This window comes from Macrotis lagotis, chromosome 3 (genome assembly GCF_037893015.1).
Source record: "Macrotis lagotis isolate mMagLag1 chromosome 3, bilby.v1.9.chrom.fasta, whole genome shotgun sequence".
Taxonomy (NCBI): domain Eukaryota; kingdom Metazoa; phylum Chordata; class Mammalia; order Peramelemorphia; family Peramelidae; genus Macrotis; species Macrotis lagotis.
In genome coordinates this window covers 291,256,899-291,278,397 of record NC_133660.1, presented here as the reverse complement: position 1 = coordinate 291,278,397, position 21,499 = coordinate 291,256,899, and positions in this window count along the sequence as shown.

The window sequence follows — 21,499 nt, the reverse complement described above, 5'->3', positions numbered from 1 at the left end:
ATAGTGGGGAAAACAGTTCTGTCAAAAGAAAAACAAAACAAAATTCACATTCCTTCTGATCATAGTATCATATATCTTTTTCTTTTTTAAAAATGTATATATCTTATTCTTTTTTAGAAATGTTATTTTTTTCTATAAAATAACTCATTTCCACTTCCAGATAGATACTTTTCCCAGCCCCCAAGACCCTACCAAACAGAATCTATTCTTTACCAAAGAAAAATGGTCATAAAAACTAACCAAAAAGTGAAAAATGTGTATCATTTCACATACATGGCCATGGCTCCAATAAAAGCTTCTTTGTCAAATGATCTCCACATCTTCCAAAGGCCCCAAGTCTCACATTCAAGAGAAACTACAAGGCTCTCATTTTTTATTTGCTCTTGCTCCTCTCACCTGGTCTCCCTCTCCAATTTAGAATTGAATTGGGATTTTTAGTTTATTTTTCTAGCTTTTTAAAATTTCCATAGCTAATTCATTGATTTGCTCTTTCTCTATTTCATTGATCTAAGCATACAGAAATACATCTTCCTCTGATCACTACTTTCATTGCATCCTATAGGTTTTGATATATTGTCTCATTATTGCTCTCTTTAATGAAATTTTTGTTGCTATGATTTGCTTTTTTTAACCCACTCATTTTTTAAGATTTGGTTGTTTAATCTCCATATTTTAATAACTATGTTTCTGTGGTATTTTATTAACTATAATTTATTGCATCACAAAGTTGCAACTTATACCCAAATTCTCTGACCTCAAATCTTATTATGAAATAATTTCACAGTAAATGATAGTTTATTTTTAACACAATTTGACACAAAAGCATACTGTTGAAATTCAAATGTTTAAGTTTCTTATTCATTCATTTTGTAAAAATGGATTATCATATCTTTTCTTAAAAATCTTCATGTGATCAGTGCAGCACTCAGGCACAATTTGGGGGTATCTGCAATCGAGAATACCATCTGTATCCAGAGAAAGAATTGTGGAGTTTAAACAAAGACTAAAGACTATTACCTTTAATTTTTTTAAAAGAACATTATCTTACTATGTAATTTTGCTATCTCATACTTTGTTTTTCTTCCTTAAGGATATGATTTCTCAAGGGCGGCTAGGTGGCGTAGTAGATAAAGCACTGACTCTGGAGTCAGGAGTACCTGGGTTGTTCAAATCTGGTCTCAGACACTTAATAATTACCTAGCTGTGTGGCCTTGGGCAAGCCACTTAACCCCATTTGCCTTGCAAAATCCTTAAAAAAAAAAAAAAAAAAGGATATGATTTCTCTCTCATCGCATCAATATATACCATGGAAACAATGTAAAGACTAACAAACTGCCTTCTGTGGAGGAGGGGAAGCAAGATGGGGGTGGGATTGTAAAATTCAAAGTAAATAAAATCTTTCTTTTATAAATAAAAAAATCTTTATATGAAACTCTTATTGGAAGAAAAGTACTGTAAAAATTCAGGAGTACCATAGTCAAGATTCCATCTGAAGACCAAATTTAAAATCCAGAGCTTCCTATATGCTCCTAAAGATGTTTATCCAATTGGATTGGATTGAATTGAATTAATGCAAATTTTTTTAAAAAAATATTAGTCATTGTAATAACAATTGGAAGGAAGTACCAGCTCTTTCAGCATCACCCATCTCCTAAACGTGGACCAGTAGTACCCCAAATATCTTCTCTCCTAATCATCCCTCTTTAGTTATGCGATCATAAATAGTTTTGGCCTTTACTTTTGGAAAAAACGAGGTCCATCAGAATGTAGATTTATTCTTTCTTTAACTGTAAGTCAAAGGAACCCTATGGATTCACTCTAGATAACAGGATTTTATAACTAGCTCGTAAACAAGAAACATAGAACTGTGAGAGATTGGGTTCATCTGACTTTCTTTCGTTTTCACAAGTCATGAAAGTTATAGGAAGCTGCATATTATGAGTCTCCCTTCAGAACCTCTCTGAGCCTGGTGTGTTAAAAATTTGACCCAGAGACTGAGAACCTTGGAGCTCCTATTGCCTTTCAGATTTTTCTACAAAAGAAAAACATGGAGAAGTGAAGGTTTGTTCATTTATTGTTTGAGACCTGTGCTGATACAAGACCTTAATCTCCCCATTCCTCAAGTTTCAAGACTGAGTTGGGCATTGACTGAATGTTAAAATGGAACATTCTCCATCATGTTAAAAATAAACTTTTCTGTGATGGAAACTAGATCATCAGAAACCCTGGACAGTATGTTTGCCTCTCATTTCTCTTTTTTTCTTCCTTATCCACATCCACTCCCTCTTATTCAGGAGGATGAATGAAGTATTCTAACAAGTTAGGATTTTTTATACACCCTGAGTTATACTAAATGAAAGGCTGATGTGAGAATGATGACAATATTCTAGACCCTGAACCTTTATAGACTGTGATCCTCCATTTTCTTGGTCAATAGATAATGCTATGATGTAAAGAGATGGCACTTCAATCCACACTTGTGGATTGAAGCAAGTAAAAATGATTGGCCTTAGTCCTCTTGGCCAGCAAAGGCCACTAAAAATATTGTGTCATAAAATACTATTAAAATTCTTATATAAAAATAAGAGCTCATATGGGAATTACAAAGTATCTTTGCTAATTCATTATTGGTGAAAGCATCAGGGATTACATTTTATTATGTGGTATAATTTTGTAGTATAATCATCTACCTTTGTATCCTTCCTACTAGAATATAAATTCTTTTTTGACGGAATTCTCTCTTATTTAAATTTTGGGTTTTCTCTATACAAAGGAACCTAGAATATCAATGACTCTGCACATAATATTCTCTTTAAAAATTGTATTAATACCTTTGGTTTTTATATTGTTTGAATATCTCTTGTTTTTAATTCCCAATATCTCTTTTCTTCTCCTTTCCAGAGCACTATCCCATAAAATGGTTTTTAATGGTTTAAAAAAACAGGTGAAAAATCAGGAAAACTTAGTGATAAATTGAAAGAGCCTGAAAATATTTTTCCTAATTTTTGACCACCCAGCTCTGGAAAGGTGAGGCAAGAATTTTTTTTTAAATCTCTCTTTTTTGGAAACATACTTGCTCTTTATAAGTTTGAAACATTCACCTCGAACTACTTTATGTTGGTTGTTTTTCCATGGACTTGGTTGTATTCTGTGAAATCTTGCTTTCACTTGCTTCATTCTTCATCAGTTTTTATAGGTCTTTCCATACTTCTCTGTACTCATCAAATTTGTCTTTTTCCCCCCAGCAGTCATATGCCAATTATATTCATGAGTCATCATTTGTTCAACCATTCGCCAGTTGATGGGTATCTGTAGTTTGTTCTTAATAATTATTTGGTATTTGTTGGTGAGGCTAGTTTTTCCTTTCTAGATTCTACTTTGATCAAAACAGAGGCTTCAACCATAGCTCACATCCACAGGGCGGAAGCATTTACTCAGTTGCATGGTTTGCCTTATAGAGGTTAAACTATGGGTATGGTCAAGTACTCCTTAGTTTTCCTTACATTCTGGAAAAAACCCAAAACCTTTTTAAATCCAGGAAATATAATAAATAAAGTAACTATCCTTGCAGATAGAGCACATTTTAAAGACAAACTCCCAAGTAGAATTTGGTATCCTTTTCAGAAATTATTGATTACTTTGCAACTTTCTCTAATCTAAGTTTGGTCATATATCAAACTTGATTAGAAAACTTCTTTCTTTTAGAAAGATTTATTTATTTTGAATTTTACAATTTTTCCCCTAATATTGCTTCCCTCCCCCACCCCCCACAGAAGGCAGTTTGTTAGTCTTTACATTGTTTCCATGGTATATATTGACTTAAATTAGATGTGATGAGAGAGAAATCATATCCTTAAGGAAGAAATATAAAGTATGCGATATAGCAGAACCTAATGAGATAACATTTTTTTTTTAAAATTAAAGGTAATAGTCTTTGGTTTATATTCAAACTCTGTAGTGCTTTCTCAGGATACAGATGGCATTCTCCATCACATATATCCCAAAATTGTGCCCAATTCAATGACTTTTTCAAAATTTCAATTATCTTTAAATTTCTTAGTTAAGAAAATGTTTTGGCAATGTGAACACTTCATAGGAAAAAATCCAAGGTGCCAATGTCATCCCTCTACAAATTAAGGAGACTGGATGGGTACATTAATTTGGGGGACTTCTAAACAACTTAGTTCCCAGAATTCTTTCATTGTATGTATATTACTTACCAAGCTCATCATTAAGCTTCCCTATAAAAGATGAGAGAGAGAGAGAGAGAGAGAGAGAGAAAGAGAGACAGAGAGAAACAGAGAGATCATGAGTATATCTATTTGTTTACAACATCAAGGATGTCTCCTTTGACACTTCTGTTCTCCCAAGTATTCAAGATTCTTGATATTAAGGAAAGACCACTGAATTAGAGTTATATTTCAGAAGACCAAGATTTGGGGCCTTGTTCTCATATGAATTCACCCTGTGATCTTGGGAAAACTATTTTCTAATTTTTCTTTCTGTAAAATGAGAGGGTCACATGACAAAAATCTAAGCTTGCTTATAACCTAATCTATGAATTTATCCCAGTTCTCACATGTATTATTTTTGTGACTTTTGGAAAATGACAGAATCGCTAAACTTTTATTTTCATAACAGTAAAATGAAACCATTGGACTGCATGGTCTCTAAGAGTACTTTCAACTTTAATTTATAATTCTAGAACAATACCAACTTCCACCAGTTGCTTCATTGCTTATTTCTTCCCATTCACTGATCTTATCTCCAAAATTTCCATTATCTTTTCAGTTTCTTAATTAATAAGCAATGTTTTGGCAAAATGAATGCTTCACATAAAAAAATCCAAGCTGCCAATGTCTGCCCTCTAAAAATTGAAGCGACTGGATGAATGTGATGATATGGAAAACGAATCAACTTAGTTCCCATCATTCTCCAGTGGTCTGTAATATCACAATATACAGACATTAGAATAATGAACAATAAAATATTATTCACCAACTTCAACATTAAACTTTCCTATTAAAAGGAGTGGGGGCAAGAGAGAGACAGAGAGGGGGAGAGAGAGAGAGAGAGGTGGGGGAGGGACAAGAACAAGAACTGGGAGAGGGGGAGGAGGAAGGGAGAGGGAATGGGAGAGAAGGGCAGAGGAATAGAGAATATAAGTATTAATATTTAGACTATTTATTTACAATTTTGAGAATGTCTCATCTGACAATTTTGTTCTCCTAAGTATTCAGGCTTGTTGATGTTGAGAAATGACTACTGTACTAGGGATCAAGACTTGAGATTCTCAAACTAATTCACCCTATGACCATCTAAAGGCTATTTTCCCAGGTTTCCATTTATAAAATGAGAGCATTGAACAATATAATCTCTAAAACTCCTCATAATCTAACAATTTATGAATTTATCTTAATCCTCATGCTCATTATCATTGTGACATTTTGAAAGTGGCAGCACCTCTGAGTCTTTATTTTTTCATCTGTAGCATGAAACCATTATTCTTCATGATCTCTAAGGACACTTTCAACCTTAAATCTTTAATTCTAAGCTAACACCAACTTCTCCTAGGTACTTCATTTCTTTTGTTTTTCTGTTCATTGACTTTTTTCAAAATTTCCATTTTTTAAAATGTCTTAATTAAGAAACAATATTTTGGCAAAATGAATGCTTCACATGAAACATCCAAGATACCCAAACCTCCCCTCTTTGAATCTGGGAGACTTAATGAGTTCATAGATTTGGGGGACTCTTTCCCCAACATTCTTCAGTGATTGATAATACATATATCAAGATAATGAACAAAAACTATTACTTGCCTTGTTCATTGCTAAGCATGTCTAAAAAATAGAAAGATAGAAAGAGATGAGTGAGAGAAGGGAGAGATCAAACTTCTATTTAGATTATTCATTTAGAATACTCAGGATTCTTCCCTAGTATTCAGGCTGTTGGTGTTGGGAAATGTCTACAGATCTAGGGGTCAAAAGACCTAGATTTTGGGCCCTGTTATTAATGTACTAATATCTTTTTTTTTCAAATTAAATAGATCTGATGGATTCATTGATTTGGGGATTCTTAATCTACTTAATTCCTATGTAAAATGGATAAAATTACATGGGATAAAACACTAAATTGTCTATTAAATGATCCTTAAAGATGCCATCCATAATTTGACTGTATTATTTAACTCTGTGGTTTGCATTTTTCAGATGACTTATTTCCAAATGTCTCTTCCTGGATGATAATATAATCCTTTAAGCATTGTGGTTTTTCATTTTTTGGAAATGGAAGCTAAAAAAAAAAAACCAAAAGTAAAAATCTCACAGGGTGGATTGTTCCAGCATGAAGTAGAACAAAGAGCAGTTGCTCTAGAGAATGATCTAATTAAGCACTCCCTCTAAGATTGAAGGTGAGCTCCCCAAGGCAATTTATAGTCTTGAAGACTGGCTGAGAGCAATGAGATACCAACTACCTTCTTTAGGTCCACACAACAAACGTGGGGCCAAGGTTGTTCTCAAATTTAGATCTTTACAACTTTGAGATTAACTCCCTATTTACTATCCCATGATTTTTCCTCTAATATTTCTACAAAGACAATAAATAATATTATACGCAGACATATATACTCCCACATAACGAATATAAAAATAAACACATACATACATACATAGATATACATGTCTTTACATATGCACATATAAATACATATAAATGAAAAATATGTACAACATAGAAAGTAATTATGGGGGAGGGTACTAACAGCCATCAAAATGTAATGAGTTAACTTTGAACTCCCTATCTCAGATTTGGAGCAGCTACAGCAGGATTATAAGGATATCCTTGAGAGATGTCTTTTTTGTGTTTCCCACTATTAAGTGTCACTCACTAGTCCCCTAGTTCTATTTTAAAAATTTATAAAGGGATATTTGCTTCCAAGATAGAGTAAGCACAGAATTACAAACATTTCCTTCTAACCTATTAGGGATACACCTTCACCCATTCCTTTTGTTCTCTGGAGAACATTTGTGGCAGTTTCCACATAGCCTTGATTCCACCAACTTTTTGTTCAAAAAGCAATATTGATTTCTGATGAGTTCTCATCTAGCTCTTATTGAGCTAAGTTCCCAAGTTCCTGGCTCCTTCCTAGCCCTAGGGCCTTGATGTAATGCTAGAAGCAAAACTGACGATGGACATCACCTCCCTGACTCTCAAATTTTGAGAGGCTCACTGTCCTGACTTTTCTCAGTAAAATGAGGGAAACTAAAGCTAGGTAGTTACGGAACTAGAGGTTAGAACTCCTAACTGTTAAATGCTATCAGGAATATTTTCTGATTTTCTGGCCAGTTTTCTGGTAAAGGGGCTTCCTGGGCTCCTGCAAATAGACATCCTTTTCTGACCTGAATGTTAGCACATCCAGGAAGGCAGAATACAGGGGCAGGAATGGATTTTATATGACTTAGAAGAGGAAGATTCTTTTTTTATTCATATAGAATCTATCTGTCACTGATTCTCTTTGAGAACATGGATTATCTGTTGCTTTTTTCCCCAGGGGCTGATTGTAATCTGTTTAATTAAAATTATTGTCCATTTGTGGAAGACCAGACCTTCAGATATGAAGCATGTCCATGTAAGGAGCAATGGAATGTTTGTTGAGTTAAACTGAAATGAGAATAGAGGAACAAGGAGAGAAAAGAATTAGGATCTCATTTTCAATTAGATACCAAGGCATTGTTGGGTTGGGATCCCTGGATATAACAACCTTTCTTTACAAATGTCTATTTGCTTGAATGATATGAATGCCCTTGTAGGAAGAAGACCATCATCAGAACAGGTTCCTAGTATGTTCCATCTCTTGTGGATTCTTAATCTTTCTTTGTTCTAGATTCCTTTGATAGACTGGTAAAGGTAAATTACCTTTCAGAATCATGTCTTTAAAAATATAAAATAAGATACAAAAAATTACAGAGGAAATCAATTTCATTGAAATTCAGTTATCAAAATATAAATTTTAAAAATTAGCTACAAATTAAGAATCTCTACCTCAGGACCTAAGATGAAATATACCAGTCAAATAAGAATTCTTCCAGAGTTAAGATTGTTGAAATTAGGATTAGAGGATGATATCTGCAAGGTACCCTAAACAGGGTAGCTTCTAAATTTTTGAGGGAAGCTGACAATCAAAGGAGTGAAGTTGGGAGTTTAGCCAGTAGGCTAATACTATAACAAAGGACTGAGACAATGAAGGCCTGCAGCAAAACTTTGGGAGCTGGCAACTGATTGGATATGGAGATGAGTGTGAGAGAATGGAACCTTAATTGTGGGATGGGGAAGGCCAGGGTAGTGATAACCTTGATAGTAATGAAGAACTGTTGTAGTCAATATATCAGAGTGGTAAGAAGAATTAAACTCAGCTCTTCCAGAGCAGGCTCTATCTGTGAAAATTGCTTCCCAGCTTTCTGCATTAATTCTGCTTTTTTATTTGTTTGTTTTTGTTTTTTTGAAGCAATAAGGTCAAGCGACTTTTCCAAGGTCACACAACCAGGTAATTATTAAGTGTCTAAGTTGAATTTGAACTCAGGTCCTCCTGACTCCAGGGCTGGTGCTTTGGATACACTGCACCACCTAGCGGCCCTATTCTGCATTACTTCTAATCTTGGTTATATAGGTTTTATTGTGCAAAACCTTTTTTATTTTAATGTAATCAAAGTTATTCATTTTTACATTTTATAATGTTCTCTATCTCTTGTTTGGTAATAAATCCTTCCCCTTTCCATAGATCTGACACATTGGTATAAAGTGCAAAATATGAATCTGTGCCTAGTCTTTACTATACTATTTTCCAGTTTTCCCAGTAATTCTTATTCCAGAATTTAGGTCTTTGGGTTTATCGAGCAGTAGATTACTATAGTCATTACTATTGTTCTATTGTTTCTTTTATGCCTAACTTTTGGGCTTATCAAATCATAGATAACTAGAGTCACACTATTGTTTCTTTTGTACCTAATCTATTTTACTGATCCAACATGCAATTTCTTATCCAGTACCAGATAGTTTTGCTGAAAGCTGTTTTATATTGCAGTTTTAGATCTGGTATTGCTAGGTCACCTTCCTTTGCATGTTTTCCCCATTAATTCCCCTGACATTCTTGACCTTTTATACTTCCAAATGAATTTTGTTGCTATTATTTCGAACTCTGTACAATAATTTTTTGGTAGTCTGGTAAATTAATAAGTAAATTTATTTAGGTATAATTGTCATTTTTATTATATTAGCTCGGTCTACACACGAGTAATTGACATTTTTTCCAATGTTTAAATATGACTTTATTTATTGAAAGTGTTTTATAATTGTGCTTATATAGTTTCTGGGTTTGTCTTGACAGGTAGAATGCCAGGTATTTATATTGTCTATAGTTACTTTCAATGGAATTTGTCTTGATCTCTTATTGGACTTTGCTGAAAACATATAGAAATACTGATGATTTATGTGTATTTCTTTTATATCCTGAAATTTTGTTAAAGGTAGATTTTTAGCTGATTTTCTAGAATTCTCTAAGTATATCATCAAAACATCTGCAAAGAGTAAGGGTTTAGTTTTCTCATTGCCCATTCTAATTCCTTCAATTTCTGTTTCTTTTCTTATTGTTAAAGTTGATATTTCTTTTTTTAAGAAAGATTTTATCCTCTCCCCACCCCCAAAAGTTAATATTTCTAATACAATATTGAATAACAGTGGTGATGATAAGCAGTTTTCTTTCACCCCAATCTTGTTGAGATTGCTTCTAATCTTTCCCCATTACATATAATGTGTGCTGATGGTTTTAGATAGATATTTCCTACCATTTTTTTATTTTTTTTTTAGGTTTTTGCAAGGCAAATGGGGTTAAGTGGCTTGCCCAAGGCCACACAGCTAAGTAATTATTAAGTGTCTGAGACCAGATTTGAACCCAGGTACTCCTGACTCCAGGGCTGGTGCTTTATCCACTATGCCACCTAGCCGCCCCTTTCCTACCATTTTAAAGGAAATTCCATTTATACCTATGCTTGCTAATGTTTTAAACAGAGGTGGTAATGTATTCGGTCAGTAGCTTTTTCAGCATCTATTAAGAATATTGTATAATTTCTGTAAGTTTTAATATTGATATAGTCAATTATGCTGATTTTTTCTAAGATTGAACTATCCCTTATCATGGTGTATTTTTCATATTATGGATGGATGCAATGGCTAGAGTACTGGCCCTGGAATCAGAAGATCTGAGTTCAAATCTGGCCTCAGACACACGTAATACTTACTGTGTGATTTGGGCAAGTCACTTAAGCCCAATGCCTAAATAAAAAAAATTAATAAAATAAAAAATGCATTATCCAAATGATAACTTGCTATTATCTCTTTGCCAATAATTTAAAGTTTTTACATCAATATTCTTTAGAAAAAATGTTCTCTAATTCTCTTTTTCTGTTTTTCCTCATTCTTATTTAGGTTTCAGTACTATATTGTTGTCATTGATAGAACTCTTTTTTGTCTGTTTTTTCAAATAGTTCATATAGGATTGGAATTAATTGATCTTTAAATGTTTGGCACAATTCACTTATGAATCCATCAGACCCTGGATATTTTTCTTACGGGAATTCATTGATGACTTGTTCAGTTTCTTTTTCTGAAATAGAGTTAAGTATTTTATTACCTCTTCTGGGCAGCATATTTTTGTCAGATTTATTGGCATAAGAACAAAAATAAGGGACAATTTTTAATATATTCTCTCAGGTACTATTTAAATGGCATTAGCAGAAAATGAAAGACATTAAACCAAATAACTGTAAGAAAATATCAAGGTGAAAAAGCTTTCCACGATAAAAGTCCTAAAACTGATGCCCCAAAGAAATTGTCCAATCCTTGGAAAATTATTATTGAAGGTAGAAAAATGGAGATTGTTTGAATACTTTTGTATTTTAGTCTAAAATATGAACAAAGATAGAATGAGGATGGAATATAAGAATTCATGGAAATTGCATAAAGTTATATTTACTTTAGTTAGTTTCTTTAAAAATATATTTATTTTACATTTTATTTTTCCCTGGTGAAAACAATTTATTTTAAAATTAAAATAATTTTTTCAATCCTACATGGGCAAGATTTATTTTCATCTATCTGCACAAATATATTTTTTTAAAAGATTTTATTTATTTTGAATTTTACAAGTTTTCCCCTATTCTTGATTCCCTCCCCCCCAGCCCCCACAGAAGGCATTCTGTTAGTCTTTACATTCCTTCCATGGTATACATTGATCTCAGTTGAATGTGATGACAGGGAAATCATATCCTTAAGGAAGAAAAATAAAGTAGAACAGCAAAATTACATAATAAGATAATATTTTTTTTCTAAATTGAAGGTGATAGTCTTTGTCTTTGATCAAACTGCACAGTTCTTTTTCTGGATACAGATGGTATTCTCCATTACAGAGAGCCCCGAATTGTCCCTGATTGTTGCACTGATGGAATGAGTGAGTCCATCAATATTGACCATAACCTGCATGTTGCTGTTAAGGTGTACAGTATTCTTCTAGTTCTGCTCATCTTGCTCATCATCAGTTCATGCAAATCCTTCCAGGCTTCCCTGAATTCCCATCCCTCCTGGTTTCTAATGGAACAATAGTGCTCCATAACATATGTGTGTGTGCGTTTGTGTGTGTGTGTGTGTGTGTATGAATAATATATATATATGTTTGTGTGTGTATAATATATAATATATATCACAATTTGTTCAGCCATTCTCCAATTGAAGGACATTTACTTGATTTCCAATTCTTTTCCAATACAAGCAGTGTTCCTATGAATATTTTTGTACAAGTGATGTTTTCACCCTTTTTCATAATCTTTTCAGGATATAGACCCAGTAGTGGTATTGCTTATTATTTCTAGCAGTTTTTTTAGATGATTTTTTGGAATTCTCTAAGTATACCATCATGTCATCTGCAAAGAATGAGAGTTTTGTTTCTTCCTTTCCAATTCTAATTCCTTCAATTCTTCTCTTATTGCTGAAGCTAACATTTCTAACACAATATTGAATAGTAGTGGTGGTGATAATGGGCATCCTTGTTGCACAAATATATTTTTAGGAAAATTAAATTTTAAAATTAAAATTCTGAATTCTCTCTCTCCATCCTTTTCTCTCAATCCTTAATGTAGGATGTCATTGATGCATGTACAATCCCATAAGGCATTTTTGATATTAATCATTTTGAAAATTAAAAAAACAGACCAAAAAATCTAAAAAAAAAGTCACAGTAAAAAAAAGTATGCTTCAATCATTGTTCAAACTTCATCAGTTCTTTCTCCATATATGGATATAACTTTTCACCATAAATCCTTTAGAATTATGTATTTATTCATTGCATGGTTAATGATTGTTTTTTTCACAGTTGGTAATTGCAGAATATCACTGTTATATGGACATTGTTCTCGTTTGCTTGTTTCACTCTGCATTATTTCATGTAAATCTTTACAGATTTTTATGAATGAATTCTATTGTCATTTCTTCAGGCACAATAGTATTCCATCACAACCATATACCACAAATTGTTCAATCATTTCTCAATTGATGGACATCTCCTCAATTTCCAATTATTTGGAATAGCTATGAATATTTTTGTTAAATATAAGTCATTTTCTTGTTTTTTTTAATATCTCTTTGAAATGCAGGTCTATTAGTGGTATTGCAGTGACAAAGGGAGCATGATGTCACAACCATCTGGACATAGTTCCAAATTTTTCTCCAGAATAGTCAGATCAGTTCAAAAGTCCACTGAAAACACATCATTTTCTCAATTTTCCTTCATCCTCTGCAACATTTGCTATTTTCTTATTTTGTCAAACTGTCAAAGATTTGAGAGGAGAATTTTCTCTTACAGAAAAAGAACCAGAGTAGCTGATTGGCAGTAGGGGCTCATTGAAGGTATCATGGAAAGTATAGATGTGGGTCTGATCGGTTACATTGTAGAAGGAGATCTGGCCAGCTTCAAAGTCCAGGACGATACCCATAATTTTAGGAGTCACTTTCAATTGGACAGAGGTACTGGGATTGGAGAGAGCCTGGTAATTGTTCTTATTCCTCAGACAAAAAACCCAGAACCCAGCCTCTGGTGAGATCTGCAGTTCTTTCCAACCAAATAATCTCTTACCGAATCCTAGAGCCCAGTTTTCCTTTCCTTCCACATTCTTCTCCAGTAATGAATTCCTGAAGAGAAATTTCCATTGCCCATAAAACAGAACAGGTTGCAATTTTTTTCTTTATTCTTGGGCTTCCTTACATCAGAGGCCAAGAAAATTTTATCATTCTTTTGCACAAAGAAGTAATGATTTAGGCCTTCATCCCAAGTTATTCTCACTGCAGAGAAACGCACAGTTTCAGTATGGTAGTTGAAACAAGAGCTACATCTATTTTCTTTAAGATCAGGGACACCTTAAGTTAATAGCCTAAGAGATGGTCTATGTTCTCATCCTTCATTTCAGACATTGGCTATGTGACTATGGCAAAGTCATATAAACTTTATCTCCCTGCTTCTTTACATATAAAATAGGAATAATATCATGTCCCCCCAGTTTATTGTGAGGATTAAGTGAGTTAATAATTGCAAACAATGAGGAGCTCTAAAAATTAATTTCCCAGGAATTCATTCTATAATTTGAGAAGGCACAACATAACAAATAGAATGATGAAAAATAGTACTTAAGAATTTGTAAAAATTCTTTTTATTTGTTTTACTTTTACTTAATGGAATAAAATAATATTTCCATAATGGTATAAGAAAAGATAAAAAGATCATTTCACACCGAAGTCCATATCTGTTTTGTACAACTTGCTATTGATTTTAGATCTATTATAAAGTTATTGTGTAAATTTATTTTCCTTTCATTTATTTACTTCCTCCCATTAAAGACATGACTAGCACTAAACAAAAACACATATACATATATATATGTAAAAATCATTCTATACTTCTATTTATCAGTTCTTTCTCTAAATACAGAGAGCATTTTCCTTCATAAGTTCATTGTAGCTAATTTGGGTTTTTGTAATTATCAAAGTGACATATTAATTCAAAGTTGTTCTAAAAATAATATTACTATTACTATATAAAGAATGATTCTGTAGGTTCTGTAGTAATTGATTCTGTAGATTTCATTTTTCATTCTTTCTTGCAAGTCAATATATTGTACAATATTATTATTACTGTGTATAATATTCATCCAGTTATTCATTTCACTTTGCTACACTTCATGTACTTGTTTTTTAGATTTTTTTTTAGTGTCCTCATCATTTCTCACAATTTGTTCAACCATTTCCCAAGTGATGAACAACCCTGCAATTTCCAGTTCTTTGCCACCACAAAGAGGACTGCTAAGCATATTTTAGAACATATAGATTCTTTTCATTTTTTTTCTAATCAACTTTGGAAATAGGTTTTCTACTGGTATAATTGGGTCAGAGGCTGTATGCAGTTTAATAATTTCTTGGGCATAATTTCAGATTACTCTCCATAATGACTGGATCAGTTCACAAGTGCACCAACAGTGAATTAGTAACTCCGTTATTACACTTCCATCCAATATTTATTGCTTTTCCCTTCAATCACTTTAGCTAGTCTGATAAGTGTGAAAAGATATTACAATGTTGTTTTAGTTTATATTTTTCTAATTAGTGAAAAAATTTAGAACATTTTATAGGATTATAAATTGTTTTGATTTCTTCATTGTAAAATTGTCTATAGACAGAATTCTGTCTATAATGGAATTCTGTCTATAATAGAAAATTATCTATTAGAAATTATCTTTGATAATTTATCAATTGGCAAATGACATATTCTTATAGATTTGACAAAGGTATTAAAATATTTGAGATATTTTGTCTTTATCTGAGAAACTGTCTGTAAAATTTCTCCCCAAATTTCTTCTTTCCTTCCTATCTTGGCTACAATGATTTTGTTCCTACAAAATCTTTTTAACTTAATGTAATCAAATTTTCCATTTTCTACCTTACATCATTTTATTCTTCTTTATTTACAAATTTTTTGCCTTTCCCTAAGTCTGTTAAGTAACAAGCTGCTTATTCTTCTAATTTTCTTATAACTCTCTATATATCTAGATCATCTATCCATTTTGACCTCATCTTCATAAATGGTATAAAATAATGGCCTATGCTCAATGTCAGACAGAGTACTTTCCAGTTTTACAAAAAAATTTTACCCAAAAAATGATTCTTATTCAAAAAACTTAAGTTTTATATTTGACAAATACAAGGTTATTATATTTATTTGCTGCTGTAAAGTATATGTCTAGTCTGCTCCATTGATCTACCATTTTATTTCTTAGCCATTAACAGATAGTTTTGATAATTATTGCCTTTATATATAATTTTAGATCTGGTATTGCTAAACCTCTTTCATTTTTTCATTACATCCTTTTATTCTTCCAAATGAATTTTTAATTACTTTTTCTAATTCAATATAATATATTTAATTATTCAACTGGTATGGTTTTAAATAAATAAGTTAAATTAAGCAAAATTGTGATTTTTTATTAGATAAGTTATGCCTAGTTCTGGATAATTAATGTCTATTCTATTATTTAAATAAACTTTAATATATATATATTTTATATTTGGTTCATGTTGTTTCTGGGTTTATTTTGGCAGGTATATTTTTCACAATTATTTTAAATGGGAGATCTCTTACTATCTCTCCTTACAGAGTTTTATTTATATTATATATAGGAGTACAGATGATTTATGAGGATTTACTTTATAGCCTACTACTTTATAAAATTTTTATTTCATATACCTTTTTAATTGAATCTTTGAGATTTTACAAGAATGTCAATCATCTGCAAAAAAGACATACTTTTAGTGCTTCCGTATTCTGAACTTTCATATTTCTTTTTCTTCTTTTATTGCTTTTTCTAAGATTTTAATACAATATTAAATAATGTTTGTGACAGTAGACCTCTTATTGAGAAGGCTACTAGCTTATCCATATTATAAATAATACTTGTAAATGATCAAAGGATATAAACAAGCAGTTTCAAATAAATTAAAACTATAACCATATAATTATATGCTCACATAATTATTATTTATTTAATTAAAACAACTCAAGTACTAATTCACATCTATCCAATTCACTAAAATGACAAAAAAAAAAAAAGAAAATGATCAATGTTGGAAAGTATGTGACAAAACTGGCACAACAATGTCTAGTAAGTGGAATTGTGAACTGATTCAATCATTCTGGAGAACAAATTGGCACTGTACTCAAATGGCTATATAATTCTGCCATTTTTTATCCAGAAATACCAATGCTGATTCTGTATCCCAAAGAAATCTTTAAAAAGGGAAAAATACCCACATATACAAAAATATTTATAGCAGTTCTTTTTGTAGTGGAAAAGAATTGGAAATTGAGAGGATGCTCATCAATTGCAGAATTGTTAGATATTAATAGCTTCCTTTGTTAAACAATTTCTGCCCTCCTGGTATAAATTCAACTCGATCATCATATATATAATTATTGTAATACCTTATTATATTCTTTAATTTAGCATTTTATTTAGGATTTTTGCATCTATATTCATTAATGAAATTAATTCATAGTTTTCTTTCTCTGTTTTTACTCTTCTTTGTTTTGGTATCAGTATCACATTTATTACATAAAATGGGTTTCAAAGGATCCCTTTATTATCTGTTATTCTTACTGATATGTTTAATATAGAAATTTAATGATCTTTAAATATTTGATAGAATTCACTTGGACATCTGTTCCTGATGCTTTTTACTTTAGAAGTTCATTTATAATCATTCAACTTCTTTGTTTCCTAAAATAGTTCTGTTTAGATATTTTATTTCCTCTTCTGCTAATCTAGTAAATTTATAATTTTATAAATATCCTTTCAATTCACTTACATTGTTAAAATTATTGCCATGCATTTGGCAATCTGGGCAAAATAACTTTATAATTAATTTTTATCTTCAATAGTGGCATTTCCATCCTTGTCATTTTTAATGCTAGAGAGTTGGTTTTGATCTCTTTTGCTAAATTGACTAATTTTAATCTATTTTATATTTTTATTAAATCAACTACTGTTTTATTTATTAATCCAAAGATTTTACATTCAGCTTTATTAATCTTAACATTAATTTTAGTATTTCTAAAAATGTATATAAATTTTTTCTCTGATAACTACTTTTCCTGTGTCCCATTGGTTTTGATTTGTTTCCTCATTATTGGCATTCTCTATACTGAAATTATTCATTGATTGTAGGATTTGTTCTTTAACCCACACATTCTTTAAGATTAGGTTGTTTAATCTCCAATTAGTTTTTTATATAGTTTGTGTATTCTATTATAATTAAAAATAAATATTGCAAACTTAGCAGAATTCATTTAATATTTCTTACTTTCTGCTGTAAACTATAAAATTTGTATTTCTTAATGCATAGTGAATCATTGTTACTGATACTGTTACTACCACTACCATCAATATCATCACCAGAATTATTATTCTTTCTTGTTGATTCCCTAGGACATACTTCCCCACAGTCCTAAACTTTATCCACCTTCAAGTCACCAAAACCTCTCCCAAATATATATGTACATAGTATTCCCTATAAGCCCACATACTATACACTGAATTTAAGATCAATGTGGCCTTTGAGCTGTGTGCTTGATGCCTGTTCTAAACCAAATGTTTCCATTCTCTATCACCTTTTCCTAAATCCTCTGCAATCTGTTTTCTCATCTCTCTTCTCAAATTATACCCTTAGAAACTAGCATTAGATTATAGATTCCTTAAGCATAAAGACTATATCATGCCCCTATTCATTACTTCAGGTTCCAATACTGAGTCTTTTCACTAGTCATCTCCTATGCTTGGAATACTCTCTTTATCTTTGCTACTTCCTAATTTCTTTTTCTTCTCTCAGTGGTCAGCTAAAATCCTACATTCTGCAAGATGCCTTTCTAAGATCTCCTTGATTTTAATGTCTTCCCTCTAAAACTATCCCCAATTAATTCTATCTAGATTTTGTGTGTGCATAGGTGTTTGCAAGCTGTCTCTTCCATTAGACTCGAGCTCCTTGAGGTTAGGGTCTGTCTTTTGCTTCAATTTGATATCCCCATTACTTAACAGTGCCAGGAACATAATTAGTACTTAATAAATATCTTCTATCCTTCCTTCTTACCTTCCAGTTATGGGCTTACAAGGCCATGGACAGTGAGACCATCACCTCTCTAATCCTGAACTCTGTGCCTTTCTCAGTGAAATCTAAGCAGGTGGTAGTTTTCTTCATTGATATCCCACATGTCAACTCATGTATGCTTACAATCTACCACAATCCCCAGAGTGAATTCAGAGATATATTCTATAACCTGCAGACTATTAAGAAAAGTTTCAGCAGGAATTACCTCTGTGTCTCGTGACAAATTCAGTTAAACCTGAAATGAAAGACAGAAAAGATTGGATTACAGTAACTATGCATGGTGTGTCCCATGGCACTCCCCAAAATTCCCAAGTCTAATAAGAGTTAATATTGAAGATCATCAAAGTCAGGACCCGCTTCCCTTAAAATAAGGGCAACCTGACCTGTTCAAATACACAGTATATAAATAATATAGTCCAGAATATATAATATATATAATAAATAATATATAATATAGTCCATAATTTCTTTATTTACCAGGTAATATGAAAAAATTGAAAAAGTGTCAATTATAATTTTGATGGATCACAATAATTTCTTTATCCAAGTTCTGGTTTCTTTTTGCATAAAAACACTACTGGTTGTCCCAGACACTTGAATCTGGATCACAATCTGAAGGTACAACAGGGAAAATGTTCCTAGTATTCTAAATTCACATTAGAAAAATCTGGAAAGGAAACTTTACTTCCCAGTTTGAGGCCAAGATTCCAGTGTCAGGCCAATTTTAGAAGGAAACAAGGTCATTTATAACTTGTAGGTCTAACCTTTTAATGATTTTTTTTATTGTTAACAAATCAAAAATATTTTAAAATGAGACTATATTTTAAAAATATTCTAGATTTAGGTACTAGAAGAATAAACTTATATTTTGCTAATTATAGGTTTCTTGGTTCTTATAGTTAGCTGTCCTCTCCCTACCCCAACTTCCCCTCTTGGGGAGGAGAAAAAAAGAGACAAAGGCAGAGGGAAACCAAATAACAAGGGGAAGTCTTTAAAAAGAAAAAGATGACTTCTATCCTTGAGACAATATCAATGAGCAGGATAGATGCAATCTATGAGACTGGCAATCCTTTGTACTCTCCTAGAAGTAGTATCAGTAAAAAGCACCCAGAATGCTATCATTTCGATTGTTAATAAACCTAAACATTACACAATACAAGGAAATAGGAGAGAAAGAAAAGGGAAAGAGGAGAAGTTAATATAAAGATTAGGAATGCTGAAAGAAATCCAAACACAAACTTTTCACATGTGAAAACAGGTAGATTGGATCAGACCATGCATTAAGGGAAATGTGATTGATTTATTTCCCACAGTTCTCCAGTGACATGTAATATCACCATATACTTATATTTAGATAATGAATAAATAAAACTTACTCACCAAGTTGATCTTTAAAATTATCTATAAAAGAAAATGAAATCCAGGGGAAAAAACAGAGAAGAAAAATATAGGGCAAGAGAAAAGAAGAAATAGGAACTCAAAGAAGAAGGAGGAGGAAGAGGAGGAAGAGGGAGGAGTGGGGTAGGAGGGGAAAGAGAAATGAGAGAGAGAGAGAGAGAGAGAGAGAGAGAGAGAGAGAGAGAGAGAGAGAGAGAGAGAGAATCAACATATCCATTTAGATTATCCATTTATAACATGTAAAAGGAAATGACAAAACATTACAATGTCTTTGCCAAGAAAATGCCAAATGAGGACACAAGCATCAGATGTGACTGAAAATGATTGAACGGCAAAATTATACCATGGAAGATGCAACACTTAATACTTTTCTTCCAGGCAATCATGCTTGTTGATGTGAAGGATTAAGAAGTCCTAGATTTCGGATCTATTTCCTAAACTAATTCACTCTTTGGAAAGTCATTTTCTCAGTTTTCCATCTATAAAATGAGAGACTTATACTGTATTCAAACTGCACTGCAGAGAGAGCAATTCCAGTGAGTTAGCCATATTGTTCAAATGCCAAAAGTATGTTTGCCTGAAAGGGAAATGCTTGTATGGAGATCAAAAGATGTGACACAAGGGCACTCTCAAATTCACACTGAAGGACTTTGGGATTTATTGTGAGTCTTAGAAGATAGAGGACCACCAGAATGGCATGTATTTGTCAAAGAAGGTGCTGTACTCAATAAACAAAAGAATTTCGGCTCCTCACATTTCAATCAGGAAATGTGAGGTGTACAAATTTAAGGACAACTCCATTCAAAATGTTCACATGGACAATATGTGCCTGGTCTATGGGAGACTCTTTTCAGCTTATATTTTATCTGATCAGCTACAGTTGGATACACTGTGCCTTTACTCCAAGAGAGGGTTCTCATTTGGTCCTATTCAAAAATGTAGGATAACAATCAAACAAAAAATGAGAATTTTACTATATAATCTCTATGATTTCTCATAATTGAAGAATGTATGAATTTATCTCAGTTCTCATTCTCATTATCTTTGCAGCATTTAGAAAGTGACATCTTTGAGCCTCTATTTTCTTATCTGCAAAATTAAACTATTGAATGGCATGATCACTAAGGGCATTTGCAACTTAAAAAATATGATTCTAAGATAATGCAACTTCAACTAGATGCCTCATTTTCTTTGAACTTCTCAGTATTAGATGTTTTTCAAAATTGCCATCATTTTTTCAGTTTCTTAATTTAGAACTGGAGAAACTAAGTGGTACAAAGTTCTAGTCCTGGAATCAAGAAGAACTGAGTTAAAATTTGGCCTGAGACACTTACTAGTTGTGTGACCTTGGTCAAGTAACTTGACTCGGCTTACTTCATTTTTCTTGACTATAAAATAAGTGAAGAGGGAAATAGCAAACTATTCCAGCATCTTTGCCCAGAAAACTCCAGATGGGGTCAAGAAAGGTTGACCACTACTGAAAAATAAGTAAATAACAGTAAAAAAATTAAGAAATACAGTTGTGGCAAAATGAACACTTCACAGGGAAAACCCAAGCTGCCAATATCACTTCAAATTGGGAAAATTGGATGGGTACATTGATTTGATTTGGAGGACTTCTAAGCAACTTAATTCCCAGCATGGTATGCAATATTGCATATATATATTATATATAATATATATATATGTATGAATAATGAACAAGAAAATACAACTCACTAATTCCATCTTTAAGCTTGCCTGAAAAAGAGAAAGAGAGAGAGAAGACATCAGCATATCTATTTTAGATTATTTTTTACAACATTGAAGATGTTTCAGTGCTCCAACTTCCAAGAATTCAGCTTTGCTA